This window comes from Homarus americanus, unplaced genomic scaffold (genome assembly GCF_018991925.1).
Source record: "Homarus americanus isolate GMGI-L3 unplaced genomic scaffold, GMGI_Hamer_2.0 scaffold54313, whole genome shotgun sequence".
NCBI classification, from domain to species: domain Eukaryota; kingdom Metazoa; phylum Arthropoda; class Malacostraca; order Decapoda; family Nephropidae; genus Homarus; species Homarus americanus.
In genome coordinates, this window is record NW_024723785.1 from 72,501 (window position 1) to 85,529 (window position 13,029).

Genomic DNA, 13,029 nt, shown 5'->3' on the forward strand with positions numbered 1-13,029 from the left:
TCACGTTCGCATAATTTACCTTATTCAACCTTTTCACGTTCACATAATTTACCTTATTCAACCTTTTTCACGTTCACATAATTTACCTTATTCAACCTTTTCACGTTCACATAATTTACCTTCTTCATATTATTCACCCCTAGTCTCTATACTTACCTCAATTACTATAAATTATTTCCTGTTCATTGTTCACCACCTAACACGTTCAATAGTCCTTCATTAGTGGTCATACTTAGAGAAGTATTAATGAGGGTAATATTTAATGACGATTGACAACTAGAAAAGGGTGCACTTCACGTCACAATTCACTATTTATCGCTGACATTAAGAAATAGCCAGAAATAGCCAGAAATATAGCCCCCAAGAGCGACCACTGGCTAGACAAACTTCTCGTGAACTTTATTGAGTTTTGATTATTAATTTCGATAGTGAGTGAATGATTTGTATAGTAAATAATCTATCTTTTTGCAATAATAATAATAATAATAATAATAATAATAATAATAATAATAATAATAATAATAATAAATTGACGTGAGAAGGAGGAGGAGGAGGAGGGTAGGAATGTTATGTGTCCAGCCAGTTTGTTCTATTTTAGGTAAAGGTTAAATTATATTATTTGCTGTTCAAACATCCCTCCACTCCCTCCACTCTCTTCACTCCCTCCACTCCCTCCATTCCCTTCCACTCCCTCCATTCCCTTCCATTCTCTTTATATAATGATTTGTTCCCTCCTCAACCCTCCTCACAATAACTCCCTCCCTCCGTCCCTTCCTCCCACCTCCTCTTCCCTCCACACACTGCCCCACTCCCTCCACTATCTCCCCCCCCCTCCCACTCCCCCTCCCACTCCCCCCACGCCCCACTTTAATATGTTACCTAATAAGTAACTTCATTGTCCTTGATATATCACATAAACGGGATGTCGTTACCTCTACGGTTTTTTCTGATTCCGAAAATTTTCACTGAGCTGCAATTGTGAGGTTTTATGTGGGCGTCAATAGCTTATCCTCAGTCATGTGTGTGTGTGTGTGTGTGTGTGTGTGTGTGTGTATGTGTGTGTGTGTGTGTGTGTGTGGTGTGTGTGTGTGTGTGTGAGTGTGTGTGTGTGTGTGTGTGTGTGTGTGTGTTCTTTAGATGGTTTGAAGTGGGTTGTGGGGAAGTGTATGTATGTATGTATGTATGTATGTATGTATGTATGTAATAATAAATAATAATAATAATAATAATAAACGGTTTATTAATAGAGTTGCAGCCGGTGTGTGTATGTCTCTGTCTGTATCTGTGTACTGTATATACGTGAATATAATAACATAAAACATCTTCACTACACCGTGTTGGTATACAGAGCTACACCTCCGCTACACCAGACACGCAATTTTCCACAAGACTCAGAAGGGAGCACATCTTTACTGCCGCCTTGGTCCTGGCTGGTTTATTTTGGGATGTGTGTGTGTGTGTCTGTCTGTCTGTGTGCGTGTGTGTGTGTGTGTGTGTGTGTGTGTGTGTGTGTGTGTGTGTGTGTGTGTGTGTGTGAGGATTGATAGACGTTATATTTTAAAGACACACACACACACACCCCCTCCCTCATTCCTCCCCCTCTTTTCCTCCCTCCTTCCCTTCTCTCCCCTACGCCCCCTCCTCTACCCTCCCCCCTCTCCTAAGCCCCACACATGGAGTACACACAGACAGACAGTGTATCATAGTGTGAGAGGAGAGGAGCAGGTCACCCCAGGGCATCCCCTCTGTGCTCCGGAAATGGTGTTTGGGAGGAACAAGTTTAGCTTAGTTTGTTTTAGTTCCTACCCCCACCCCTCTCCCACACCCCCACCCCTCTCCCCCACCTCTTCCTTCCCCACCCCCACCCCTCTCCCACACCCCTCCCCCTCCCCCACCTATCCCTTGGAGAGAGAGAGAGGTGGGTACGGTGGGTGTGTGCGTGGGAAGGGGGGAGATGGAAGAGGTGGATAGGAGGGGAGATGGGTGTGGTGGTGGGGTGTGGTGGTGGGGTGTGGTGGGTGAGGAAGAGGTGGGAGAGAAGAAGAAGAAGAAAGGGAAATGGGATGGTAAGTAAAGAGAAAAGAACAAGCGAGCAAGAGGGCAAGAAGGAGAGAAAAGAAGACGGGAAAGGAGGAGAAGGAAGGAGGAAGGAAGAGGAGGAAGGGGGAAGGAAGAGTAGGAAGAGGAGGAAGAGGAGGGAGGAGGAAGGAGAGAAAATAAAATGGGAAAGGAGGAGAATGAAGGGGGGAAGGAAGAGAGGAAGGAAAGGGAAAGAAGGAAGGGGAAGGAGAGGAAGGAGGAGGAGAGGAAGGAAGAGGAGGAAGGAGGAAGGAGGAAGGAAGAAGGAGGAAGGAGGAAGGAGAGAAAAGAAGATGGGAAAGGGGAGGAGAAGGAAGGGGAAGGAAGAGGGAGGAGGAGGAGGAGGAAGGAAGAGGAGGAGGAGAAAGGAGAGAAAATAAAATAGGAAAGGAGGAGAAGCAAGGGGGAAGGAAGAGAAGGAAGGGGAAAGGAGGAGAAGCAAGGAGGAAGGAAGAGGAGGAAGGAGGAAGGAAGAGGAGGAAGGGGGAAGGAAGAGGAGGACGGGGAAGACATACCACATGGCCTTATACACGTTATTTGTTCTGGATTTCATTTTTATACACGATTTCTTGAGTCACTGTTAAAGGTGTGAGGCTGGGCGTGATGGTGAGTGTCTGTGAGTGTCAGGGAGTGTCTGTGAGTGTCAGGGAGTGTCTGTAGGTGTCAGAGTGTCAGAGAGTGTCTGTGAGTGTCAGAGAGTGTCAGGGAGTGTCTGGAGTGTCAGAGGTGTCTGTGGAGTGTCAGGGAGTGTCTGTGAGTGTCAGAGGTGTCAGAAGTGTCTGGGGAGTGTCAGAAGTGTGTGAGTGTCTGTGAGTGTCAGGGGTGTCTGTTAGTGTCAGGGAGTGTCTGTGAGTGTCAGGGAGTGTCAGAGTGTCAGGGAGTGTCTGTGAGTGTCTGTGAGTGTCAGGGAGTGTCTGGGAGTGTCAGAGAGTGTCTGTGGAGTGTCTGTAGTGTCTGTGAGTGTGTCAGGGGTGTCAGGGAGTGTCTGTGGAGTGTCAGGGGTGTCTGTAGGTGTGTCAGGGGTGTCAGGGGAGTGTCTGCAGTGTCAGAGGTGTCTGTGAGTGTCTGTGAGTGTCAGGGAGTGTCTGGGAGTGTCAGGGGTGTCTGGGGTGTCTGAAAGAGTACCTGGGAGTTCCTGGGGGGAACTGGGTATGCCGGAAAGTGCCTGGAAATGCGGACTTTAACTCAGAGAAACATTGTCTTGAAAGCTCAAGAAGAGAGAGATCACACAACACACAGAAAAAAAGTAATTAATCAAGATACCTTGAGAATAATCCAGCACAATTATGCCTGTTTATCATGGACGTATATGTGTATGATTGACGTGTGTATGAGTGACGTGTGTATGAGTGACGTGTGTATGGTGGCGATGTGTATGGTGACGTGTGTATGAGTGACGTGTATAATTGACGTGTGTATGGTGACGTGTTGATGGTGACGTGTGTATGGTGACGTGTGTATGAGTGACGTGTGTGTAGGTGACGTGTGTATATTCTGGCCTCTTGGGTTGTATAAAATTTTGTATGACGGATTTAAATGTATCATTGACGTGTGTGTGTGTGTGTGTGTGTGTGCGTGTGCAGTGTGTGTGCGTGTGCGTGTGTGTGTGTGCGCGTGTGTGTGTGCGTGTGTGTGTGTGTGTGTGTGTGCGTGTGCGTGTGCGTGTGTGTGTGTGTGTGTGTGTGTGTGTGTAAATAAATGCAACTCTATCTCTTAACCATTTACCGAGACACAAATACAATATACCTGACATGTCTACTGATACATACATACATACATACATACATACATAGGCATACATACACATTCCCTTGACATAAAAGACATTGAATGAAACGAAGTATAAAGGATGATATTAAACAAGGCTGATCGTGTCATTGTGTAGACAGGTGAAAACGGAGACCAATTTACTTACCTGTCGAAAACACCATCTCGGGTCTTATTGATCGGTATTGGATTCGTTTCTGTCCGTGTGTTAGTGAACTACATATTCTTTTAGTAACATGTTGATATATGTGGATCAAACTTGGTAAGATGGATAGATGGATAAATGCCACAGGAGGATATTTGGTTCTGGGATGGATTACTGTAGGTCAAAGGTTAAGGTCTTATTGCAATTTACCTGTGAGGACTTTTTATTTTTTTTTTGGTATGGTTCAGGTATAAAGATTTTGTTGGGTTAATTTTTGGTATTTAAATTCGGAATAATAATAATAATAATAATCTATAATAAAACAAAGAAAAACAAAATTAACAAAGAACACACACACACACTCACACACGCACACACACACACACGCAAAAACAAACAACAACAAACAAACCAAACAACGAAGAGACGAAATATACCCCAGTATTGTTTATAACGGGACAAACAAACACTGAGAACACCCCCAGCACCATCCCGCCCAGCATGACTCCTAGGCGCTGAGAACACCCAGACCATCCCCGCCCAGCATGCCCCAGGCGCTGAGAACACCCCCAGCACCATCCCCGCCCAGCATGGCTCCTAGGCGCTGAGAACACCCCAGCACCATCCTGCCCAGCATGGCTCCTAGGCGCTGAGAACACCCCCCAGCACCATCCCCTGCCCAGCATGGCCCCAGGCGCTGAGAACACCCCCCAGCACCATCCCTGCCCAGCATGGCTCCTAGGCGCTGAGAACACACCCCCCAGCACCATCCCCGCCCAGCATGGCTCCTAGGCGCTGAGAACACCCCCAGCACCATCCCCGCCCAGCATGGCTCCTAGGCGCGAGAACACCCCCAGCACCATCCCGCCCAGCATGGCTCCTAGGCGCTGAGAACACCCAGCACCATCCCCTGCCCAGCATGCCCTCGGCGCTGAGAACACCCCCAGCACCATCCCCGCCCAGCATGGCCCCTAGGCGCTGAGAACACCCCCCCAGCACCATCCCCTGCCCAGCATGGCTCCTAGGCGCTGAGAACACCCCCCAGCACCATCCCCGCCCAGCATGGCTCAGGCGCTGAGAACACCCCCCCAGCACCATCCCTGCCCAGCATGGCCTCAGGCGCTGAGAACACCCCCCAGCACCATCCCCTGCCCAGCGGCCCAGGCGCTGAGAACACCCCCAGCACCATCCCGCCCAGCATGGCTCCTAGGCGCTGAGAACACCCCCCAGCACCATCCCCGCCCAGCATGGCTCCTAGGCGCTGAGAACACCCAGCACCATCCCCAGCATAGCCTCCTGGGCGCTGAGAACACCCCCAGCACCATCCCCCCAGCATGGCCTCTAGGCGCGAGAACACCCCAGCACCATCCGCCAGCATGGCTCTGGGCGCTGGAACCCAGCACCATCCGCCCAGCGCTGCTCCTGAGGCGCTGAAAACACCCAGCACCATCCCCGCCCAGCATGCCTCCTAGGCGCTGAGAACACCCCCAGCACCATCCCGCCCAGCATATCCTGGCGCTGAGACCCCAGCATGGCTCTGCGCTGAAACACCCCCAGCATGGCTCCCTGGCGCTGAACACCCCAGCACCATCCTCGCCCAGCCTCCTGGGCGCTGAGAACAACCCCCAGCACCATCCCCCCACCTCCAGCAACACCCCAGCATCCGCCCAGCATGCTCCTAGGCGCTGAGAACACCCCAGCACCATCCCTCAGCATATCTGAGGCGCTGAGAACAACCCCAGCACCATCCCGCCCAGCATATCCCAGGCGCTGAGACACCCCCAGCACCATCCCGCCAGCATGGCCTCCAGGCGCTGAGAACAGCACCATCCCCCAGCATATCCTGGCGCTGAAACACCCCAGCACCATCCCCAGCACGCCTCTGGGCGCTGCTAAGATGAACAAATTTATCACCTGACGATACAATACCTCCTGACGATACAATATACCTGACGATACAATACCTCCTGACGATACAATACCCTCCTGACGATACAATACCTCCTGACGATACAATATACCACCTGACGATACAATACCTCCTGACGATACAATACCACCTGACGATACAATACCACCTGACGATACAATACCTCCTGACGATACAATACCTCCTGACGATACAATACCTCCTGACGATACAATACCTCCTGACGATACAATACCTCCTGACGATACAATACCTCCTGACGATACAATATACCTGAGGATACAATACCTGACGATACAATACCTCCTGACGATACAATACTATCCTGACGATACAATATACCTGACGATACAATCTCCTGACGATACAATACCGACGATCACTCACCTGACGATACAATACCTCCTGACGATACAATACCTCCTGACGATACAATATACCACCTGACGATACAATACCTCCTGACGATACAATACCACCTGACGATACAATACCACCTGACGATACAATACCTCCTGACGATACAATACCTGACGATACAATACCTCCTGACGATACAATACCTCTGACGATACAATACCTCCTGACGATACAATATACCACCTGACGATACAATACCACCTGACGATACAATACCTCCTGACGATACAATACCTCCTGACGATACAATACCTCCTGACGATACAATACCTCCTGACGATACAATATACCTGAGGATACAATCCTGACGATACAACCTCCTGACGTCAATACCTCCCGACGATACAATACCTTGACGATACAATACCTCCTGACGATACAATACCTCCCCTGACGATAAAAATACCTGACGATACAATACCTCCTGACGATACAATATACCACCTGACGATACAATACCTCCTGACGATACAATACTACCTGACGATACAAATACCTCCTGACGATACAATACCTCCTGACGATACAATAATCCTCCTGACGATACAATACCTCCTGACGATACAATACCTCCTGACGATAAAATACCTCCTGACGATACAATACCTCCTGACGATACAATACCTCCTGACATTAATACCTCTGACGATACAATACCACCCTGACGATACAATACCACTGACGATACAATACCTCCTGACGATACAATACCTCCTGACGATACAATACCACCTGACGATACAATACCACCTGACGATACAAAAATACCTCCTGACGATACAATACCTCCTGACGATACAATACCACCTGACATTAATACCTCCTGACGTTACAATATACCTCCTGACGATACAATACCTCCCGATACAATACCTCCTGACGATACAAAAGGTACTCAGAAGGCTCACACGATCCTCCTGTCGGGAATGAATATGTGTGTGTTTGTGTCAAGATAATATTGTATTGTTTGGTTATAGCGTGAGGATGGGGGGAGGGGGGGTGTGTAGAGAGGAGGAGATGTAGGTGGGGGGAAGTGTGGGTGAGGAGTGTGGGAGGGTGGGAAGGAAATATAGTGTATGTGTGTATGTGTGTGATTCAGAGAGAAAAGACAAAGAAAAGAGACAAAGAGACCTATGATTCTCTACCAAAGACAGGTGGTCGAGTTATCGGAAAAGAATTCACTTGATCACCCGGGCGTCCAGGAGCAACACCTGACGTAGTATATTGATCTGTGTAATGAGTTAGGTCGTTCCGTCACCCTCTGAGTCAATACTTCCTCCAGGTGTTCTAACTCTTCGGTGGAGGTGGGTGTGGTGGTGTGGTGGGTGGGGAGAGAGGTGGAAGGGGCCTGGTGGGGTGGGGTGGTGTGTGGAGGAGGAGAGGAGGGGAGGGGTTGGTGGATGGATGGAATAGCAGAGATATGTGGATGTGGTGGGATATATAGGTGTAGGGATGTGTGGATGTGGGTAGTGGAGAGAGTGAGTGGGTTAGTGTGATTACCATATTTTATTTTTTATTTTTTGTTTTAGTTCACAGAGAAAAAATATTGTGATTGGTTTTCATTATCTCTCTCTCTCTCTCTCTCTCTCTCTCTCTCTCTTCTCTCTCTCTCTCCTCTCTCTCTTCTCCTCTCTCCAACCAAGGTAACCCTGAACTAAGCGTGTTGACGGACGCTATGGAGAAGATCCGATACGCGGGAGCTGGGCGACGGTGCCCTCTCCGTCAGGGGCTCCTCCCAGCACAGAGAACTCACATGACCTACGGTCGCTCCCAGACCCCCTGCCACAGAGACCGTCACCTGGGTCGTCGTTAATAAGCCCATCACTAAACAACAGGTAAAGTCTCGTTGGTGACCTTGGGGTGGGTGGGTTATCTAGCGAGTCTGACCTGACCTGACCTGACCTGACCTAACCTGACCTGACCTAACCTTTGAGGGTGGGTGGGTTATCTAGGAGTCCGACCTGACCTGACCTGACCTGACCTAACCTGACCTGACCTAACCTTTGGTGGGTGGGTTATCTAGTGAGTCCGACCTGACCTGACCTAACCTTTGAGGTGGGTGGGTTATCTAGTGAGTCTGACCTGACCTGACCTGACCTGACCTAACCATTGAGGGTGGGTGGGTTATCTAGTGACCCTGACCTGACCTGACCTGACCTGACCTAACCATTGGTGGGTGGGTTATCTAGTGAGTCTGAGCTAACCTGACGACCTGACCTGACCTGACCATTGAGGGTGGGTGGGTTATCTAGTGAGTCCGACCTGACCTGACCTGACTGCCTGACCTGACCCTAACCTAACACTGATATAGGTTTGACTTGGCCAGAGTGTATCGCCTCACCAAACATTAATTCATCATAATCGCTCATCAAATCACCTCTTTAACGCCCATTCACCGGCTAGTTAATATCACCTCACAATTACTGCTCTGTTGTGGTAATTGGCGTCATTAAAAGTAATTACCAAATAATAACGATTACTCCTGCTCGATATATATTAGCCATCGTGTTTTGTTATGGTCAGGTCCAGGTCAGGTCAGGTTTTATTAATGATATGTACACCTACTTTGCAAATGTTCATCAACCAGATTGTCTCTATAAAAATATAGAATTCGAATAGATAATCAAAAATTACATTGATATTATTTCTATGAGTCAATTACCTGTAAACATTTGCTTATATAAATTATCTCTTCCATACGATTTTCCTTCATAATCATAATATAATACTTGTTGTGTATATTAATATGTGTAGCCAAAAGGTGTGCACCAGTAAATAACACCAATAACGACTTGAAACCAAAACATAGAGACATAAACCAATCTTGCTCCCATTAAATAACCACCATCTAATACTGCAGAATTTAGATAAACCCACAAGACTACCACACCAAAATAACACAGTTACTTTATAAATACAAAGCTTCAATAATTATCTTGAGTTGGTTTAATAATCTGAGTTATTCAAAATTATTCAAACACTTAAAATGAAGAATAAATCCCTTCACCATTTCAATTCACAAGACAAATTACCTTTCCGTAATCACTTCACTAACAAATTGGAACAGATGGTAATAATGTAATCGACTCTCAGGTGTACGATAGTAATTAGTGGTCAAGTATAAGGTGAGCTGTGTCAGGTGTGTGTATATGTTGTCTTATGCATTAGTTGATATTGTTGATTTAGTTATTAAGTCATTTAGTCATACATCTACTTCATCGCTCATTCAGACAGACAGACAGAGAAAGATGGAGACGAGGAGACAAAGAAGAGAAAGAAATCAAAGAGAACAGAGAACAGATAAACAAAGAAATGAAAGGGAAAGAGAAATGAAAATTTAGAGAGAGATAAAACCCAACCTCACCTCTTCTATCCCAGCGAGGGGTTTAAACTGCATAAAACTAAGACTGTGTCTCTGGTGTGTGTGTGTGTGTGTGTGTGTGTACATCTTACTGCCATGGATCCAATCTTCGTGGTACACCCAAGTTCTCCCTCAAGTGCCGTGCCTACAACTACGTCACATAAGAATCATAATGGAATCCATATTTTAGAAACAACGTATGGTAGTTCGAGGTGTGTGTGTGTGTGTGTGTGTGTGTGTGTGTGTGTGTGTGTGTGTGTGTGTGTGTGTGTGTGTGTGTGTGTGTACGTGTGCGTGTGTACGTGTGTGCACGTGTGTGCCTGATCAGCACAATGGCCAGAAGAAATAGACATATAGACAATGATGTAAAGGTAGAAATAGAAAGGGAGAATAAAGAGAGGAAGAAAGAGAGACAGAGAATAAAATAAAGAGAGAGAAATATACTGACACACGATGGGATGAAAGTTTCAATAAATTCATATAGAAATTTCCATTCTTTACCGGATTTGCATCACACACACACACACACACACACACACACACACACACACACACACACAAAGGGTTATTCCACCATCACCCATCTCACCCAGCAGGTCAGGTCAGGTCAGATTAGATTACGTTAGGTTACATTGTAAAAATAATAGTCTTAAACAACGAAATAAACAACTTATGTCACGTTCAAGAGTTTTAGACTATGTACTGTCCCTTCACTACTGCGTTTACATATAACCCGACGAGCCCTGTAAACACTAGTGAGGGGACTGTACATATAACCTGACGAGCCTGTAACACACTAGTGAAGGAGACTGTAACATATAACCTGACAGCCCTGTAAACGCACTAGTGAAGGGGACTGTACATTAACCTGACGAGCCTGTAAACGCACTAGTGAGGGACTGTCATATAACCTGACGAGCCCTGTAAACGCACTAGTGAAGGGACTGTACATATAACCTGACGAGCCCCTGTAAACGCACTAGTGAAGGGGACTGTACATATAACCTGACAGGCCCCTGTAAACGCACTAGTGAAGGGACTGTACATATAACCTGACGAGCCTCTGTAAACGCACTAGTGAAGGGGACTGTACATATAACCTGACGAGCCCTGTAAACGCACTAGTGAAGGGACTGTACATATAACCTGCGAGCCCTGTAAACGCACTAGTGAAGGGGACTGTACATACCTGACGAGCCCTGTAAACGCACTAGTGAAGGGACTGAAACATCTCTTAAGCAATTATTCACCTTATTGTTTGTTGATATAAGACCAAAATAAAACCGTGAACAAAGGCAACACCATACAGTATTTATATCACAATTGAGAATATATATAGTGTAGTCAAATGTATGAAATAGTAAACAATATGTGTACATGAAATAGTAAACAATATGTGTACATGAAAGCAAACAATATGTGTACATGAAATAGTAAACAATATGTGTACATGAACAGTAAACAATATGTGTACATGAAATAGTAAACAGTGTACATGAAACAGTCAACAATATGTGCATGAAACAGTCAACAATATGTACATGAAATAGTAAACAATATGTGTACATGAAATAGTAACAATATGTGTACATGAAACAGTCAACAATATTGTACATGAAACAGTAAACAATATGTGTACATGTAAACAGAGCAGCTTTGTGTGTTGTTCAGTGCACGTGAATTATTTATACTGAGTGAGGTTGTTTGGGACCCGGATATAGTAGTACATTTGTTCCTGTTTTCTGATGTCTTCTCAGGTATTACGGCTGAGTCGCAGCATCCAGTCAGTGTGGTATTGGTGGGGGTAGGGAGGGGAGGGAGGGAGGGAGGAAGGAGGGAGGGAGGGAGGAGGAATAAGGAAGGAGGGAGGGGAAGGGAGGGAGGGGAGGGAAGGGAGGAGAGGTTGAGAAGGACTGGCCGTTTTACATACTTCCTCCTCTCTCTCCCTTCTTCCTCTCTTCCTCCCTCTCTCCTCTCCTCTCCTTCCCAGGTAGTTTTGGCTGGTTGTCATCAAATATTCACAGTCTCTCTCTCTCTCTCTCTCTCTCCTTCCTCTTCCCTTTTCCTCCTCTTCTTTGTCCTCCCTCACCTCTTCTTCCTTCATCCTCTCTATCCCTCTTTCCTTCTCTCCACCTACTCCCGTCCTCCTCCTCTTCTCTCTATCCATCCATCTCCCCTTCATCTTTCTCCACTATCTTCCCTTCTCTCCTCCTACCCCTGTTCCTCTCTCTCACTCACTCCTCCTACAGCTGCACGCCCTCAGGAAGCTGCACCAGGGGACCAAGAAGACTAAGGCTCGTATGGTGAACAACTTCAGGCCAGTGCAGCAGATGTATCACCGACCAGTCAGGACCAACATTGACTACCAACGGGGAAGCAACTCAACTGTTCCTCTATGGCCAGACAGATGTATTACACAGGTGAATTAACTGTTATCTTTATGGCCAGACAGGTGTACTAGACAGGTGAGTTAACTGTCCCTCTATGGCCAGACAGATGTATTACACAGGTGAGTTAACTGTTATCTTTATGGCCAGACAGGTGTAATAGACAGGTGAGTTAACTGTTCCTCTATGGCCAGACAGATGTATTACACAGGTGAGTTAACTGTTACCTTTATGGCCAGACAGGTGTACTAGACAGGTGAGTTAACTGTTACATTTATGGCCAGACAGGTGTACTAGACAGGTGAATTAACTGTTACCTTTATGGCCAGACAGGTGTACTAGACAGGTGAATTAACTGTTACCTTTATGGCCAGACAGGTGTACTAGACAGGTGTACAGCTGTCCCTCCATGGCCAAGGCAGATATAGTAGAATACCATAGACGTGAGTGAAATCAAACACACCTCCTACAGCGTCTCCTTCAGGCTATCTACTGAAGATTAATCTCAGCAGGGCTAAATTACGTGTGTGTGTGTGTGTTTGTGTGTGTGAGTGTGTGTGAGTGTGTGTGTTGGTTGTTGGCTTTATCGTTGTACTTGCAGGTCTCCTCTCTCTCTCTCTCTCTCTCTCTCTCTCTCTCTCTCTCTCTTTCTCTCTCTCTCTCTCTCTCTGCACACTTTTAATGCAACATTCTCCCCCTACCATTTCCTCTCTCTTTTTTTTTTGGTTTGTTTCCCTTGATCCATCCCACGTAAAAAAATGGAAAAGGGGAGGAAGAGGAAAGGGGAAGAGGAAAGGGGAAGAGGAAATGGGAAAGGGAAAGTTAGTAGATAAAATAGATAGAATAAACCCAATATCTTTATTTCTCTGATGAATAAACTTGTCAACATTGTGTCTGGGATGAACCTGGTTATATTGGAAATTATGAAAGAGATTATAAT

At 46.5% G+C, this 13,029-nt stretch overlaps 1 pseudogene; it reads left to right on the forward strand.

The window, feature by feature from the left end:
• LOC121863705 overlaps window positions 1–8,154 on the forward strand; it is a 65,158-nt pseudogene extending 57,004 nt beyond the window's left edge.
• Window positions 8,155–13,029: the final 4,875 nt, after the last annotated feature.